This window comes from Centrocercus urophasianus, unplaced genomic scaffold, assembly GCF_019232065.1.
Source record: "Centrocercus urophasianus isolate 14NV4802_14NV808 unplaced genomic scaffold, USGS_Curo_1.0 seq_14, whole genome shotgun sequence".
Taxonomy (NCBI): Eukaryota; Metazoa; Chordata; class Aves; order Galliformes; family Phasianidae; genus Centrocercus; species Centrocercus urophasianus.
The window spans coordinates 15,316,629-15,333,835 of NW_024884586.1; the positions used below are offsets into that span (position 1 = coordinate 15,316,629).

Consider the following 17,207-nt stretch of genomic DNA (forward strand, 5'->3'; position numbering starts at 1 on the left):
TATCTGCTAGAAATTGCCACAGGCTATGTTCAAGGGCAAAATCTATAGCTCTGTGTCTGCATCCTAGTGGGGAATATTCCATCTGCCCTAGTAACCTCTCCTAATAATCTCTACTGGCTCCAGGGGAGGCTGGCAGTGCACACTGAGCACAGCTCTGTCTGATGTGATTGCCCTACAAATGGGCAGTGAGCACAGGAGCAGTGGGAGTCCCTAATTACTTCCACAGAACATAAATCCATGATGGCTTTGACAGCTCCTGGAGTTAAGAGCAGCGTCCCGCTGCCTGACGCACCTCATGTCAGAGAACAGCTGGCTGAAATCCCACTTCCATCAGCAATACCACCACTGCTCTGGGAGGAAGGGGAGAAGCAGGAACACACCAACAGTCTGACAGTTAATAGAGAAATTGCCTATCAGCTACAGTGGAACTGGCGTTATGGATCCTGGAGCTCTAATGCTATAGCTGTACCTTTCCTCCTTGGCCAATGATTCATGTTTCGTATGTAATATTTCTGCTAAGGACATGATCTGACATGAGCAGAGAGAGTCTTGTTATTGTGAAGTCACACTAGACATTGGAGGTGCTGGTCACCTGGGGACTCAGCTTCATTAAAGTGGTGGATTCGATTAATGCTCAGGACAAATCCTGGAAGATAAGTCATGAGTCTGCGCTCCTTTTCCTCTTCCATAATTACTCTTTATAGTGATCCTGCTAGAGGAAGCAAGCTTTAATGAATGTGCCTGATAGATGAGGAAACCCATTGTGAACGGAAAAAGAACAGTTGCTCCTGCCTACTCTGTGAGCCACTTGGCCTTCCTGTTGTACATGGCCATATTCCAGTGCAAATCCACAGGTCGGGATAAATTGCTTTGGTGTAGGTTTGTTTTGGTTTCAAGAGATATGACAGAGCATTTTGATCTCCCGATGCTGTTGGCAAGATGTTGTTGAGGCACAGTAACATCTACTCTCTGCATACAGGCAGCAGTGCTCACATCATCCAAGTATGTAACTGGTCAGTTGTTTTCTTCTTGCCGAAAGCAATATTGGTAATGTGACTGACAAAATTTCACTAAACCTTGGAATTCATGCAGCCTATTGAATATGTATCTAAATCTTACACTTTGGAAGTTTGGATGTATCTCTAATGTAGTGGAATTACTTTAGTCTTTATTGGAATGCACTTTCCTTTGGGTGAATTATGGTAGATTGGCAAAACTGTTAAATGACACTCTGGCAGGAAGTAAAAAGGATAATATTTCACTGAAGGAAAATTGCAGGAAATCAGTAGAATGTCTGTTATCTTAGCTGGAGCTGGCATTTGGCCTGGTTACTAAAGATAACACCTTTTTTTTTCCTCCAAGTCTTGTCACTTGTTTTTTTTATGACCAAGTGTCTTGATTTACCTCTCAGTCGGAACACCTCCAGCCACAGGGCATCACTGGAGTGACTCAGGGCTTCTCAACAACATAGGCAAGGTCGAATCTTTCAGCCTCCAAGATGAGAGACTGCGGCAAGACTGCTTTTTCCAGAGGCAAGGAAAGAGTAAGAGGAGGGGATACAACTGTAATTGCAGACCGAAGGGGAGAACAGTGGGGAACTTCAGCTGCTGTTGCCAGATACCTTAGAGCTCAGGTAAGTGAGGGCTCCACCTGTTTGGAATTATCTCAGGCTCTGCCCCACAGCTATAGGCGCAGTCTCTCATGAGGGTCAGCAGCATCTGAGGAAGCACAGGAAGTCCCTGGGCAGACTGATCTCATAGCAGCTGTTTTCCTTGTTGCTGTGATTGGCATAACACTGATGCTGGCGATCCTCATTGGGAGTAAAAGAAGAAAATGACATTTGAGTCACAAGTGATTGTGAGATATAGATTTTATTTTCCAAGGCCTAAGAGCTAGAAGCTGCTTGGTTTCGAGGACTGAAAGGGTCTGCCTCCCCCAGAAGGCATGTGCATGGTGTGTTTAGTGATCACTTGTGCTTTTCTAATATATATGTATTTTTAATCAGGCATAGGAGTTTCAGAAACCATTGATTCTGGAGGTGTATTTGTGAGTTGCACCGTGTCTGTCCTTCTGAGCACTAGGGAAATACTGCTCTTGCTTCACAAAGGGCTGATGGGGTTACTGGGGAGAGTTACTTGTCAAGGGACACAAATTTGCTCTGCAGCCCGTAAAGCAAAAAGGTTATCTCTCCAGCTGATACTCTCGTAAATCAATCTCTAACGGAATCCCTGCTGACTCTGACAGGCTATGGCAAGAGCTTGCAACTTCTCTTGGTGGAAGGGGGAAGTTTCCTCATCTCTACAACAGACATATCCTGTGACCTTGATAGCAGCTCATCTCAGGCCGCTGGTTTCAAAGAGCTCTGAAGTGGATGTTTTGCTGCTTTGGCATTTTTGCTCACACTCCTGTATTAAACTCTTTCACCAACTTCCTTGAACTTTTTTCTTTCTGTTGCCATAACGTCACGCGTGCTTCTGGGAGGCATTCCAACTTGCAGTTGCAGAAGTGGGTCACTCCTCACACAGACACATGTGCAATCTGTTGCAGATGCCCAGGCTGTCAGCATAGCACTCAGGGGACCTGAGAAGCGCGATCCCAGCCTGTTGCTTTAGAAGATTCACAGTATTGCCAATCTGCATTAACTCTTATGTTTGTTCTCTCTGCCAGTCTACAAAAAGGGGCTTGTAATGATCACCCAACTAAAGACGAATTATTAATTTCAGATGCTGAAGGAGATTTGTGTCAGAGCCCAGCTTTGGCTGGGTGACTTACGCAGAGCTTAAAAGCATCTAGCTCATCTCCCCGCCTCATTCTGCATTCTGTGCCATTTCTCTCACCGCCTCAGGGCAGAATGTTTCAGAAAGTTGGAGCGGGAGTATTTTTATTCATCCTGTTACATGAAGTTAATCTCGTGTAGCAAAGCAGCTGTGTAATGTTTTGTATTAAATCTCATGTCTTCCCTTGGGTGCGATTAAAATTCAGGTGAAGGGGTTTTTTAATTTTATTTTTATTTCCCCACTCCTGAAGTTCTCAAGGGGCCATTAGACTTCATTCTTAATAGCTTGCCATCCCCTTGCCTCTGCGGATCTTGCTGCACACCCAACTGCACTGCTCTGACTGATGGAGGGTGAGGGCTCTTTAGTGGCTTGTGCTTACTCCGTGTGTTAGTGAGGCCATTTCTGGCTCAGGTACGGGGTGGCTGCTCCCTGGCACACTGAACACAGCCTTGCTTGGCAAGTTGTGTACTTGCCTGATTACAGCCCTGGAACATCACAGATCCCAGTTGGAAAAAGACCAGCTGCTCTATCAATACCCTGGCCTTCACAGAAGTGTTGCTTCATTTCAGTGGCTGTTTCCAAGGAAGCAAGAGTTTCTGCTCTCAGCCTTTCTAACACGCTATTGCTTCTGCTTGAGATAGGGGTATTCACACCCACTCCGTCAGGTTAAACAGAAAAGCCCCTTTTTTTCTGTCTCTGGCCTTCCTTTCCCTGCTCAGTCTCTGCTTTGTGTTTTTGTGTTCTTCCCTATGCAACCCAAATCAGATCACCTGGAAGAACACTGTGAGAGACCTGACAAAAGTGATTGAGAATATATTATGGGAGACATGAAAGAAAAGGAAGAATTAGTGAAAGTCCTACAGAAAACAGAACACAGCTGGAGACAGTAAAAGAGCCCAGAGAAGAGGAGATGAAAGCTGGAGAGAGTACAGGCTGAGAAGGAGAGATACAGAAAATTACAGACTATTGCAAACTGCACAGGAAAAGCCGACCTGGGGGCTGGCACTGCTTTTTTTTCCCTCTGCACATCTACTAGAAAAACTGCAACTGCCTTAAAAGCAGTGCTGCAGAAACAGTTTTTGCAAACCCATATTTGATTCTGAACTCTTGAGTCTCAATTCAACTCTACTTCACTTGATTTCAGAAAGCCCAGCTAATTTTTTCTTATCACATTTTTAACTTTCACAGCCTCTCTTGCAATTTGTTATCACAGACAGCATCACAAGTTCCAAACCATGGCATGAAAGGCCACTGAGAGGGACTGGTTATGAGAGGGAGGAGCAGGAAGCATCAGAGCCTCTGCCAAGCTTGTGTCAAGGGTATGCTGGATTCAACATCTACTGGTTTGGAAGAATATTTTGGGGATGCTTAAGAACAGAATCTGCATTGCCTGCATTCTGGATACTTCTCTTGTGTAGTTCAGAAAAACAGGAAACATGGAGAAGCTTTTTCTTTTCCTTGCTTTATAAGCTTTTGCAATGTATGTACAATAAGTTAACCCTGGTAGGTAGCTAGGGTCTGCTTAGAGGATGTGTCCTTGGCATTTTTCTTTCATTGAAATCAGTTTAGTTAAACCAGGGGTGAAGTTGGCTCCAACCTACAATAAATCCAGTTATCTCTTCCTGATAGGAAACAGCAGCCAGTAACTTACAATGTTGTTTAGAATATTCACAGCAGGAATCAATCAGATAAGGGGCTTGCATAGTTCCAACCTGTGTTCCACTTAGGCCTACAATAATTCATATTTTAGTTGTAAAATAACCGTATCTGTGTAACAGTCATTCTGATAAATGACCCAGTGGAAGGTTTCCATTGTCGAGTAAAGACACCTCATGTCTCAAAAAGCTGCGAGGTGTGATCGCGTGCTCTGATCACAGTTTAGGAGCTATGAATTCTAATCTTGATGCCCTCTTGAGGAAATCACCACCCATCCCTCATTTGTCCTCACTTGTAAAAATGGTTGGCTAATTAACTAGTGCCTGGTGAAGAATTCACAAGGATTGCTCATTTTATTACTACGTTTTTAAAAATAACTCAACCTAGCCCAAAGTCTGCCCTCAATCCCACCACACAGTGATCAACAGCCATTCTATACAGTCATGAGCACTTATCCCACATTCAGGCACTGCACAGTCCTACACTCTGGATTTAATGAAGTTCCATTTTATCTGACAACTGGAGTAACTTTAGGTCTTATCACCCCAAAGATCATTATATCAGGTCTCCCAATTAACTCAGCAGTCCCTAACTGCTAGGGACACTAACTCCTGCAGAACAGAGACTGGTTCTGTTGTAGGACACCACTGAAGAGGTTGGCAGGATGGCTGATTCAGAGTTCTGATGAAGTGTTACATGTGCTTCAGAAGGACATGCCTGGATGGAATCATCTCTTGTGTTCAAGGGGAGCTCTCAGCACTTTTCTGGCCAAGGATCCCTTTGTGCACAAAGACGGTAAGATCCATTGCTTCAGATGGCTCTCTGGAGGGAGTCATTTGGGGAGAGGGAAGCTGTGAAATAGTTTGATGAATGGCATCAATTTACATCCCCCAGGAGGATTCCATATGTTTTTAGCAGATGTTTAACAAGTTACAGCAACACAACTGACTGTGTTGAAACAAATTGCAGGGTGACCATCTCGCTGTTGTCAAAAGTGAAGCTTTCAACACTTCCATCTGCCCCTTGGCAGTTACTGCTTTCCTCTGTAGATGTCTGTGAACTATGTCCCTTCAATTTGTCAGAAAAAGCATGAAGAACACTAATTGTCCAACAAAGGGTTATTTAATTGGAACATCTCCTGGAACAATAAACCCTGAAGTTACGTTTGTTAGCTTCCTTTTTTTTAAGGAGGATAGAGGTGCTTTGTGAAATCTTATAAAAACAAAAATAGCTTCAGATTTTAGTGTCAGCTGGACTTCTAAAAGTGCATTTGAGCCTCCTCCCTTAGTGTTACAAGAGAAATGCAAATGCCAAGAAGAGTCAAAACATTTTGAGATAGATATTTGGATGAGTAAGGCATTTGTATGGGATCCAGGATCTCCTTGCTCACGTCCCGGAGCTGCCACAGACCTCCAGTAATTCATTCATTCTTTGTGTCTCACTGTCCTGTTTGCATATAGGGATAGCAGTTGCTCTGTCGTCTTTTCAGGGCAAAGGGACCATCTGGTACAACAGAGTCTTCCATGTGGCTAGTCCTTAATGAGTGAAAACAGCTAAAAATGTTGTGGGGAAACAAATTTTGTTTACTTGTCAAGTTCAAGAAGTACAGAAAAAGATCAGCTGCAAGTTTCAGAAGAAATAAGAAAGTTGAGAACTTTCTCAAAAGATGTGCAGTTGAAAACCATAGGTTTGGACAAAAGCTCCTTTTTAGAAAACAAAACAAAATCCTATTTTCTATTTTTGTGTGTGTTGTTTTTTTTTTTTCCAGCTCAATAATATAGAGCTTTATCTGTTGTTAGCAGTAGAAATGTTTGTAGTCTTAAGTACATTTAGTTTTCCTTAAAAGTATCCCTTCAACTGAATATTAAAATTAGAATTAAGGATTCTCTTAATACAGAATGTTATGGACAGTGACCAAAGGTTCATTTACCCAGTGCTCTGTGGGATTTGGTTTTAGGCACCAGTGCCAGTTCTTCCTATTACTTCAAAGTTACAAAGAAGGATGGGAGTATGCAGACAAGTGGTTAGCTAAGTGATGTCTACCTATTTGTGTATGGCAGTGCACATGGAGCTTCATGGACTGGAACATCACAGAAAGAGAGTGTCCATTGCCCTAGGATACAGGGTTCCATGTTATGGTCTGTGAGTCATCATGGATCTGACACAGAAGAAGGCTGTACGTAGAATTGCGCTGCAGCATGCTTTTCCCTCCAGAAAAACATACATGAATGTTAATGGGATCAAGCAAATATGAGAACAAAATTGGGGAAAGATAAATCTTTTTCTGAATATGCAAAAAACAACTTAATTCTTCATTTGAAAAAATTCAGTGCAAAGCTGCTTGAGGGCCTGATATTTCTTTCTCCAGAATGCTAGCTGTTGTTGGCTTAAGAAGGTTGGGAAATGTGGATATTGACAAAGAAACCAAGTCATAGGCATTGTAGCTTCAGTTTTTCCAGCTGAGCCTGGGAAAGAAAAGCTGGGTTGAAAAATACTCTGGCAAGGTTTTAATTACAACTGTAATGTTGAAGCTTGCTCAGACCTCTTGCTACCAGCACAGTGGCTGCCCGCTTCTGCTGCTCTCCCAGGCTGGCTGAGAGCCCCGGGATGCAATGTGATGGCAGATGACAGCAGCCTGATCTGTGGAGCTTCAGTCGGCACACAAGTGCCTGACATTTGGAAAAGTGTACTTGCCAACTTTGGTGCCCTTATCTGGGAGCAGGTGCTGGGCCTCAGACAGTCCATTTGTTGCTCTCTGTGGCTGAGATTGAGTTTGCTTTGAGCTCTCAGAAGTGCCATTTGGTCTTGTGGCAGAGTTAATAATACTACGCGAATTCTGCTGAGCACAGACTGCTCCTGGAATGTGCCACAGATATCTGGAAATAGACTGACACTCGAGTTCCAGCAGGCAGATGCCAGCAGCTCTCTCTGCTCATGCGGCTGGGCATGGAACTGGTGGACGGCAGGCCAGCCCTGGGGACCCCAGCCAAGCCGGGTGTGGCCGAATCACTGCTTTATGGCAATTCCAGACATTAGGAGGAGTGCTGAGAGAAAATAGTAGGGAAAGAAAGGGAGCAGTCTGCAGGCAGTGGAAGTGGGAGGGATGGTAGGGAGGACAGGAAAGGAAGCAGAAAGGAAATGGTGCAGGCATAAAGCAGAGGCAGGAAAGAGTTTGCAAGTGCCGGATTAGCTGCGTGGAGTTCAGTTCAACTCCTTCAACATCCATGTAGTCACACCAGCGAGCGTTCTGCCCCAATTTGTTTATGGCTTCCCAACACAGCAGCCTGAAAACTTGTATCTATCAGAAATACAGGAGATGTAATTGGTTTTATTCAAGGTTGGTGCTGCATGTTCAGTTTGCAGGGGACATGCAATATCCCTTACATGCAATGACAAATGTAAACCCCGGCTTTAAATCCAAAACCCAGCTCAGTGCTGCCGGAATTCACAAAGGAGCTCCTTCATGGCGATGAGAGCACGGTCGTCTCGGGAAGCTTGTTCTCAGCCATGGCCCCTTAAATTGCACAGTTGAGCATGTAAGAGAGCTATTGTGTCGATGCGAGCATGTGGAAGATGGAAAGCCGGGGTCACGTCTAGTTGACTTCTGTTCATTTACAAAACTGTTTCATAGAATCAGGATGGAAAACAGAAAACGCATATAAGCCTTTGGATACATTGCTAAGTGCATTTTTCCAAAATAGTTTTGGAATAATGATGTCACTGGAGTACAGGGGGTTGTTGGAAAAATGTAAGGGGGCCCCCAAGGAGGAGGGGATCTTGTCTAGAGAGTGGAGCTGTTTAACACTGCAGTGTTTTGGGTAGGGCCGAGGCTATCTGTTTCCCTAGGAACCCTCAGCACAAGACCTGTGTACGAGACCACGACACAGGGCAGGACGCATGCATTGAGGCTATCCCCAGCTTATTCATTGCACACAGCAGAACTGCCTGGCACAGGGGTCTCATAGCTCTGCTGGTCATGGGTGTTGTCTCTGTCCAAAGGAGCCCCGAGGTGCTCATGGAGTGACGAGCCTGGAAAGCTGCACACTGAGCCCTGTGCACAGGAATCAGAAGAACGAGGCTATTACCTCATGTCACACTGTGCCTAATAAAGACATGTTAATCCCCTGCACTGCCACAAAGATGGAGTTGAGGTAGACTCATGCTGTGATACAAATAAATGAATGGTGAACTGGCAGTGGAAAACATGGCTCAAACGTTATAAGAAAATATCAGACCTTGAAGTGATTGCCTGTCTTAAGCAGCAATGGACTGTAACAAAACATACGTTACAAATATGATCTGGTTGTACAATCTAGTTTTGCTATTACACAGAAACGTATTTGGAGGCTGTAAATGTTAGATTCTGTGTATATCTCCTTGTTTTTATTATTACATTAGGAAAGAAAAAAATGAAAACCAACACCAGCAAATATTTGCACCTGGGGAGTCCTGTATCTCTTCATTATCCTGTATAAGAGGCATTAGCAGAGATGATCAGACAGAGAGGCTGATGAAGAGATCTTCTTGCCTTTGCACCATGCTGCTAGAAACTGGCGTTGTGTCTGGTTTCTCTACTAACCTGGCAGGACCCAGATCCACATCCTCATCTTGTAGAGCATTGGAACAAGGGCTTCCTGACAGGATGTGGCCCTGCAGGACTGCAAATCCTTTAGCACTAGCTCTGTTACTGTGCATGAGTGCAGTGACCACTTTAGCAAATTCGCTCCCAAGTATTGATTGTTATTATTAATAATGGTGTTCCTTCTACATGCCTTTTCCTCTCTCGGTTTCTTTCCCATCAATGCAGTCAGTACTTCTGTGACCCCATGAAGTGCTGTTTCCCCAGAGGGCAGGTTACAAGTCTTTTGAGGAGCAGTTAAGGGAACTGGGATTATTTAGTCTGGAGAAGAAGAGGCCCAGGAGAGACCTCATTGCTCTCTACAATTGTCTGAAAGGATGTTGTAGTGAGATAGGTGTTGGCCTCTTTGCCCTGGTAACAGAAGTAAGACAAGAGGTAATGGCCTCAAGTTGCACCAGGGGAGGTTCAGAGTGAGTATTAGGAAAAATTTCTTCTCAGAAGGATTAATGAGGCATGGAACAGGCTGCCCAGGGAGGTGGTGGAGTCACGTACCATGGAGGTACCCAACAAACATGTAGATGTTGCACTGAGGGACGTGGTTAATGGGCATGGTGGAGATGTGCTGGAGTTGGACTAAGTGATCTTAGTGGTCTTTTCCAACCTCAACAATTCTATGATTTCAACTCACTTAGGTTGGTAAAGGCCCCTATGAATCGCCCTGTGGATTCTGTGTTGGACCCTGTTGGTCTCAGGATAGCCCTTCTGCGTGCAAGAGCCAGGGATGACCTCTCCCAGGCAGTTATCTGTTTTCCTCAAATCTGTGGATGCTGCACTGAATTGAATTTGCTCACCAGAGTCGGAAGTTGCTGGCACGCACACAGAGCACAACAGCACTGCCTGACTTCCTTAGGAAACCAGGCTTAAAAGGGCTGCTTTCCTGTGTCACAAACACGGGCAGTCTTTGCCTTGCTGTGTGCTTTTGAAAGGTTTGCCAGGGGTGCCGCGGTGCCACTCTCACGTGCCCTCGGCAGATCTCTGCGCGCACTTCGGGAGCGCTCCTTAAGTCCCAGGTCCGCAAACCTCCCATCCCTCACTCGGTTCTGCGAACACGGGACATCGAGGCGCCCCCGGCTCTCCCCTGGCCGGGCACCGGGGCGCGGGACAGCCACTAGCGGGGCGGGCCGGGGCGCGGCCAGGAGGTTGGGCCGGCCCGGGGGCGGAGAGCAGGGCACGGCCGGAGGTGGAGCCGGCTGCGCTGGCGGCTCGGGCGCTCCGTGGCTCCGGGCACGGGGTGCATACGGCGACGGGAGCGCAGCGCAGCCGCCGAGAGCCGCCCGCTCGCCCCAGCTCGGCCGGGCTCCGGGAGCCGCCGCCGGCAGGTAAAGGGCCGGGACTCGCTCTGAGGCGAGCCGCCCGCCTTGCCCGGAGACTCGCGGTGCCAGACGGGGTACCGGCTCCGCAGCGCCCGGGGCGCGGGGAGGCGGCTCGGCAGGCGCGGGGAGGGGGTGGTCCTGAGGCTGGAGGCTCCGACCGACGGCTCCGCGGTCCCCACACTCAGCATTTCGGTGTTTCCGAGACCCGTCGCCGCAAAAACAGTGGGAGGGTTCGCTGGGCGCCGTGCCTCGGTGGTGTTGCGGGTGCGCGGCCGCCCCTGGAACCGGGCTGAAGGAGGGGTGAGTTGGCGGTGGGAGTGTGTCATCCGCTGCTGATGTGCAGACCGCTGTCCGTCCCTGCTGTCTGATAGGGATTTAGGGCGGTAACAGCGCGTTGGTGAGCTGCCGTCCCGCTGGGATGGGCGGGCGTTGTAAGCCGTGCATCTGGCACCTGGAGTCTGAGCCTAACTTTTGCCTTTATGTGTTGTAGCAAGCGAGTAGGCAGCGTTCTCTATGCATTGCGCTCTTTGGTAAGTGTAATTCATTTATCCATCATGCTTTTCTTGGCAATTGGTAAGATCTGCGTGCTTGCTGCTTGTATTTCTTTAATAACAGAGAATTTGGATGCAATTAATAGATCGTAGGCACGCATTCCCTGGAATAGCTAGTGGCTACCAGCTCTGGTTGGGCAGGAGCGTGCTGGCCATGGCTGTGTGCCCGGCTGGCTGCACTCTGTTCTGAGTACTGGCTTGCCCTGGCTTTTTACTAGCAAGTAAAAAGTGTGTGCTCTTACTGTAGAGTTGTCTCCGTTTCATGGGATACACTCAAGTGCTTCATGGGCTCCGCCAGCAAAGTGGTGTTCAGTGCTTTCATAAGGGGCAGCAGTTGTTTAGTCTCAAAAGTATACGAGCTGAGAGCAAATGATAGGAATGTTGTTGGAAGACCTAGGTGCGCGCTTTCTTTTGCATAGTTTGGGGAGAATTTGTCAAGTGTAGGCTGTGCAGTGTGATGTATGTGCTTCTTTGCTGCCTGCTGTCTCTGCAATACTTGTGTTGTATGTTCAGAAGGTTCAGCCGGCCGACCCTCCTGGAAAGGCAGTTAATATTTCATGTTTGTTGTGGCCGAGGCGCTGCTTTTGTTGGCGCTGGCTGAAGCACCAAGCAGTGCTGTTGCCATGAATGCAAGGGTTGGGGGGTGAGGAGGGGCAAGGAAGAGCCCTAACTTCTCCAAGGTAGCCCAGGCTGCCCCAACATTGAGAGAAGACTTCTGTTTCCTGCAGATTAATTAACTGGAGGAGCTGGGTCTAACCCCAGAAGAGACGCAGGTGAATGGAGACAGGGGAGGCACAAAATGTCAGTGTGCATCTGAGTGGCAGGGCAGGATCAAGCCCCAGGTGGGAGCCTGGCCCTGGGGATGCCGGTGTGAGGGCTGCGTGCCATGTTGGATCTCCATACTCTGTACAGCTGCTCACCTCACAGGTACGGGCAAGCCAGCCAGCTTGGGGGCTGCCTTCATTCCTAAGGCAGGAATGCTATATTTCCTTTGTAAATCATGGGGAAATCCCTTTATTCTCTCCGGGGCGTGAGGATGCGGCATGCTGGGAAGAGTGTTGGACTGTCATTTCCAGACTTGCCTAAGATGTCAGAATGGAGCCCAGCAACTTTATCTCCCCCCCCATGCTGGACCAAGAGGAGGCTCAGGGCTGTTTTGTCTCTTTTTTTTCTTTTCCACAAAGAAGAGTGGGGATGTGGGTGTTTGTGTCTCAGCTGATGGCAACACACAGCTCTGTCCTGGCGTGATCTCACTTTTGGCTGCTCTCACGTGCATTATACTTCTCAGGGTGGGGCTGGGCAGAAGGGAAACAGGAATGGCTGTGTGCGTATGAAAATGCTGAGCTATCTTTAATTCTTTTGCCAAGTTGTCTGTATGCTGTTTAATTCAAACGATTTCATACACACAGCATTGCAGGTCTGTTGTTAAAAGGCAGAAACAATTGCTGTAACCAGGAATAACACTGCAGTTCATAAAACATGAGTAACATCTGTCACTGTGACTCCAATTTGTTTCACTGTTTGTGGAATAACCGAGGTGACAGCTCGGGCAGCCAGGTTTAATGCCCTGTGCTAAACCTTTGCTCCTGCCTCCTGCGGCTCACTGTGATTCACAGGATCGATGGATGCAGCTCCTGCTCTGCAGTGGGGGAGCAGGAAGGGCTCTGGACCACCTCACTGTGTGCAGCGGAACCCCGTTGAGTTTGCTTAGTTTGGGTCCCTGTGAACTGGTCTATCTCGTTTGTTTGCCACTTGCAGTGTGAGGGACCTGGTGGGGTTGACGCTTTGGGGCCAAACTCATGAGGGGTCTGTGCTGCTGTAGGGGCAGCATTTTCACTCCTAGCACCTTTTATCTCCCCTTAATCTATCCCAGGTTGAATACTGTAGTCAGTTGAAGCAGAGCCATTTCATGCTTTGATGTGTGTTTATTGGCTCTAGCTTCTTATTCTCATGCTTTTTTTTTTTTTCCTTTAAACTAGTTCTCTCTTCCCACCCTGCCTCCCCAAACAAAATAACTAGAGCAGAGGAGGAGAAAAGTGAATCAACTGTCTTGGTGATTTTTGTGAATGGATTTTCTTGTCTTCCTTGCTGCCTTCTGTGAGATCTCTTCATAATTAAAATATTATGACTATCCTTATGGTAGTCCTTTACTAGTGGCAAGGATCCTAATTTGACGTCAATGCAAAAATACTGGGTTCTGGCATAAGGGCAGATGACATTTCATCAACTGGTGCATGCCCATTTTTTTAAATCATAGTGCTAAGACCATATGGGCAGATAATGAGTTTAAGCTGATAAACAGCTTACAGATTTGCCCAAATAAAGGACTTTCTTCCTAGAAGACGCGTTTTCCTTCAAAATAAATAATGCAGTTCCTGTGTTTTTATTTAATTATCTCTAGTCCTGTCCGTTCTCACCAGGCTGCAGGAAAACAGACACCACTGCTCTGCAAACAGAAGCTATTGGCTTTATGGGGCCGTGGGTCTTGGCTCAGGAAGGACTTGAAACAAGAAGTTCATATGCCACAAAAAAGCTAAGGCTCCAAATACCTAAATAAGCAGACGGTGGTCCATGTTGTGTTCAGGGGGTTCTGTGAGGCAGTGCTTAGTTCTTGACATCTTGAGGATGAGTCACTGCATAAGGTGGTGGTAGATCCAAGGTCTGTTTGGGAGCTGTAATTAAACCAGATGAGCATCTATACTTCTTGGTAATCCTTAGAGGCTGGGGAGGTAGCTCTTGTTTGGCATTTGTTTACAAACCCAATGTTGTATTTTTAAACACTACTTTTTCTTTTCTTTAAAGAGTCTTTCTGACTAATGTTCGTGTAATTATTTTCCCAAGCTTAAATTGGTATCAACAAAACCCTAGGGAAAGATTTTAAATTCATTTTTCTTGTTTTTTTTTTAGTAGTGAAATGGAAATTGGAAAGGCACTTGCTTTGGGAAGTAGAAGTTTGTAGTTGTGACTTCAAAATGGAAACTTAAAACCAAGTAGTGTTTTCGTGTAGAAAGGACACAGCCTACTTGCTTCTGCCCTAAGATGGTAGCAGTAGGCTATTTGCTTATTCCCTTATAAGCAATTTCTTAGGTTGCTCAGAAAAATTGGTCCAGATACCTGTACTGTGTCTCCTGATGCTTTTTCCTTCTAAAGCTTCCTTGGCTATGTTGTGTTGTTGTCTCCCCTCCCACCACTGGAAGTATTGCTGGACTTTCATTATGGTTTCCAGTGAAGGGATGTTCAGCTGACTAGAGATTTGTTGTCTCATGATCATTTCTGTCTTGTTTCTAATTGATATGACAGCAGAGTTGCATTCAGCCCTACCATTGTTTAGGACTGCAGTGCTCATAGAATCACCAAGGTTGGAAAAGGCCTCCAAGATCATCCAGTCCAACTGTCTACCTACCACCAATATTTCCCACTAAATCATGTCCCTCAGTACAGCATTTAAGTGTGTCTTGAACACCTCCAGGGATGGCGATTCTACCACCTCCCTGGGCAGCCCATTCCAGAGCCCGACCACTCTTTCAGAGAAGTTTTTCCCAACGTCCAACCTGAATCTCCCCAGCACAACTTGAGCCCATTCCCTCTAGTCCTATTGCTAGTTACACAGAAGAGGCTCAGCATCCCTCACTCCCATTCCTTCCCCTGCAGTAACCTTTCTTATTTTCTGTTCCCTGCGCTTGAGCAGTCTTGAGTTTCCAAAATGATGCATGAATTACTTTGTCCCTTAGTTCCAGAGAATTCACATGAATTCCCTGCCTATCAAATAATCAGTGGGACTGAGCCATTGCTTAGCTGTTGGTGCAGATCCCTCATGGTCTGATTTAATATAAATGACCCAAGACTGAAAGAAGAGGCCATAAGAAGGTGTTGCATTGATCTTGTTTTGTTAGCGCACCAGCTGCTGGACTAGTTTGTCAGGATGCTTTTATTTATTTTTTGCACAGATAAGGTTTAAAGAAACAAATAATTTAAAGGTGTTTTATGAATTGATCCCAGATGAGATTTGCTTTTGCACCTCTGCCGCCTTTGCTCTGTGGGAATGGGCTTGGGGAGTTCCTTTCAGCCCAAGCTGAGAGGAAGCAGCATGTGTTTTCCAGGGCTTTTCCAGCTGGTAGAATCCTTCACTGGTCTTCTGCAGAGCTAAAGACAGAGGCTGGGAATTCTAGTGAGTTCTGTGAGATTTGGGGTCAGTTCCCCTCTGGGGGTATCTTGATGCAGGAGACCTTGGATGGTCACGTCTCCATGTGGATGATTCATGATTGCTGGGCAGCTGAAGATATCCAGCCTAAGTTTTAAAAATAAAGCAAACCACAAACCTGGTATTTTGTAGCTGTCCTTAAAGATGATAGAGCAGTCAAGCTTCTGGGAAGGCTCCTATTTCTGTACTGGATCCCTCATGACATGTAGGAATCCCTACAATCAGTTTCGTTAGCGGTTTTTGTCTTTTATGCCTGTGGCAGTTTATTTTGCTGTCAGGGTGTTCCTTTTGCTATATATTTACACAAACTTGGTCTAAAATGGAAACATGCAGCTGTCTAGTAAATAAATAGGCAGGTCACTGTAGAAGTACCTATTGTTAAACCCACACGGATTTCCATTTTTTTGAGCAGTGTATCAATTCAGGAAGAAAGAGAGGATGCTTTAGATGAAATGCAGCGCTGAAACTGTCATCCGTGCCCTCACTACTACTGGACATGGTTATGAAAGGGGCTGCAATTATCTTGTGAATCAGGACGTAGGTTTGGATTTTCTCAGCTCAGCTGCTGTCTGTATTAAGCTTGTTCCCCTCTTTCTGTCCTTCTCGCTCTCCTGTTTGGTTGAGTACAGCCCTGTTGGAGCAGCCGTATCTCTGGATGCTGTTGTGCTGCCTCGTGGTCTGGAGCTTGCCCCATTTGATCCTGGGGAAGCAGTGCATGGAGCAGCTTGTTGATCACAGGGAAGTGGAACGGCACCGAGCTGCTAATGTGAAAAGTCATGAAGTACAGCAGAGATAATAATAGCTCTTATATTCTTTCAAACTTCTCGCTCGAGTCATAAACAGCTTTAAATAAATTATATGCCATTCCAAATGCCTGGAAAGCCAAGGGGACAGCTGAGCAGGCGGGGTGGGGGTCCATATGGTGACTTGTTCCCTGTGGTTCAGGCACAGCCTGGCAGGGGCTGAGGGGCCCTGGGCTGGGTACAGCATGCAGCTTTCCCGCGCTCACTGCTCCAGCTCCGTGCTTCTCACAGGGCTCAGCAATGCAATTGTAGCGCTAGCAGCTTTCCTTCATGGCCCTGTGCCCAGTTTGAAGAGGGGTGATTTTGGTCACGCTGCTAGACATATGTATTTATGGCCCTATTTCATCCGTTGAATTGAATCTGTTAGTGTATTTTTAAACGTTATTGTGGAAACAGTTACTATATTTACTCTTTATGAAAAGCTCAGTGTAATGAGGAGGGAGTTTGGGATAATAAAGATTGCACTAGATGGTGATGTCCGCGCTTCTTCAGGGGAAAAAATGGACCAAATGAGCTGACTGGCACTGTGCCTGTTCTTGAGACAAGGCCCTGGCCGGGCACTGAGCTGGAACACATTATGCTGGGAAAACAGGGAAGGGACTTGTTCTTGGCTCACTTAATGGCACATCTCATTTCTTGGGGAGTTCAGGGAACCAGATCTTCTTGTACTGAGAGCTGCTTGGCTTGGTTGGGCTGGCTCAAACCTGCTGGGAACTCCTTGCTCGGGGACGTCTCTGAGGCTCACAGTACCTTCTTAGTGAGCTTCTCTGAATTCACTGCTGGGTAAATGAGATAGCAACGTGGACACTCAGCATTTGCAATGGGAGTCACTGTTGTCAATGTTCTTATTTCAGTGAGTTCATGAAAACAGTGCTTTTATGTCCTTCTTGGCTGGTAATAACTGGTGGGGCTTAAACGGGGTCTACAATGCACATGCATGAGAAATAACTGAGAATGAAGGACTGAATGTCTTCAAGTGTTCTTAGAGGGGCAGACTTTGGATCTGGTGTATTTCTGAACTGCTGGATGTCCTTTGTTCCTGTTAATGTCAGAGGGGAATTGTCAAAGCAGGTGCTTATCTTGTGTTGATCAGCAAAGCTTTTGCTTCCTATGGGGCCGTGGCTGAAGCACAGACACGTAATGGGTCTTCTGGAGTTGAACCACACTGTTACATACAGATAAGATACAGGAAGTGCTGGGATTCTTCTGCAATTAGTTCTGCAAACGCTCAAGGCATGAGGCTGGAATCACCAATAGGTCTTTGACC

At 46.4% G+C, this 17,207-nt stretch overlaps 1 protein-coding gene across 3 annotated transcripts in view; it reads left to right on the forward strand.

The window, feature by feature from the left end:
- Positions 1 to 10,333: 10,333 nt before the first annotated feature.
- Positions 10,334 to 17,207, forward strand: part of TSPAN18 (tetraspanin 18) — a 104,334-nt gene continuing 97,460 nt past the window's right edge. The window contains exon 1 of one of the 3 annotated variants that reach the window (XM_042814377.1): positions 10,334 to 10,391. The gene's annotated coding sequence lies outside the window, so the exon portion shown is untranslated. Of the gene's footprint in view, positions 10,392 to 10,861; positions 10,916 to 17,207 lie in introns of those variants that run through there. The other 2 variants (XM_042814380.1, XM_042814379.1) reach the window with 2 other exon arrangements.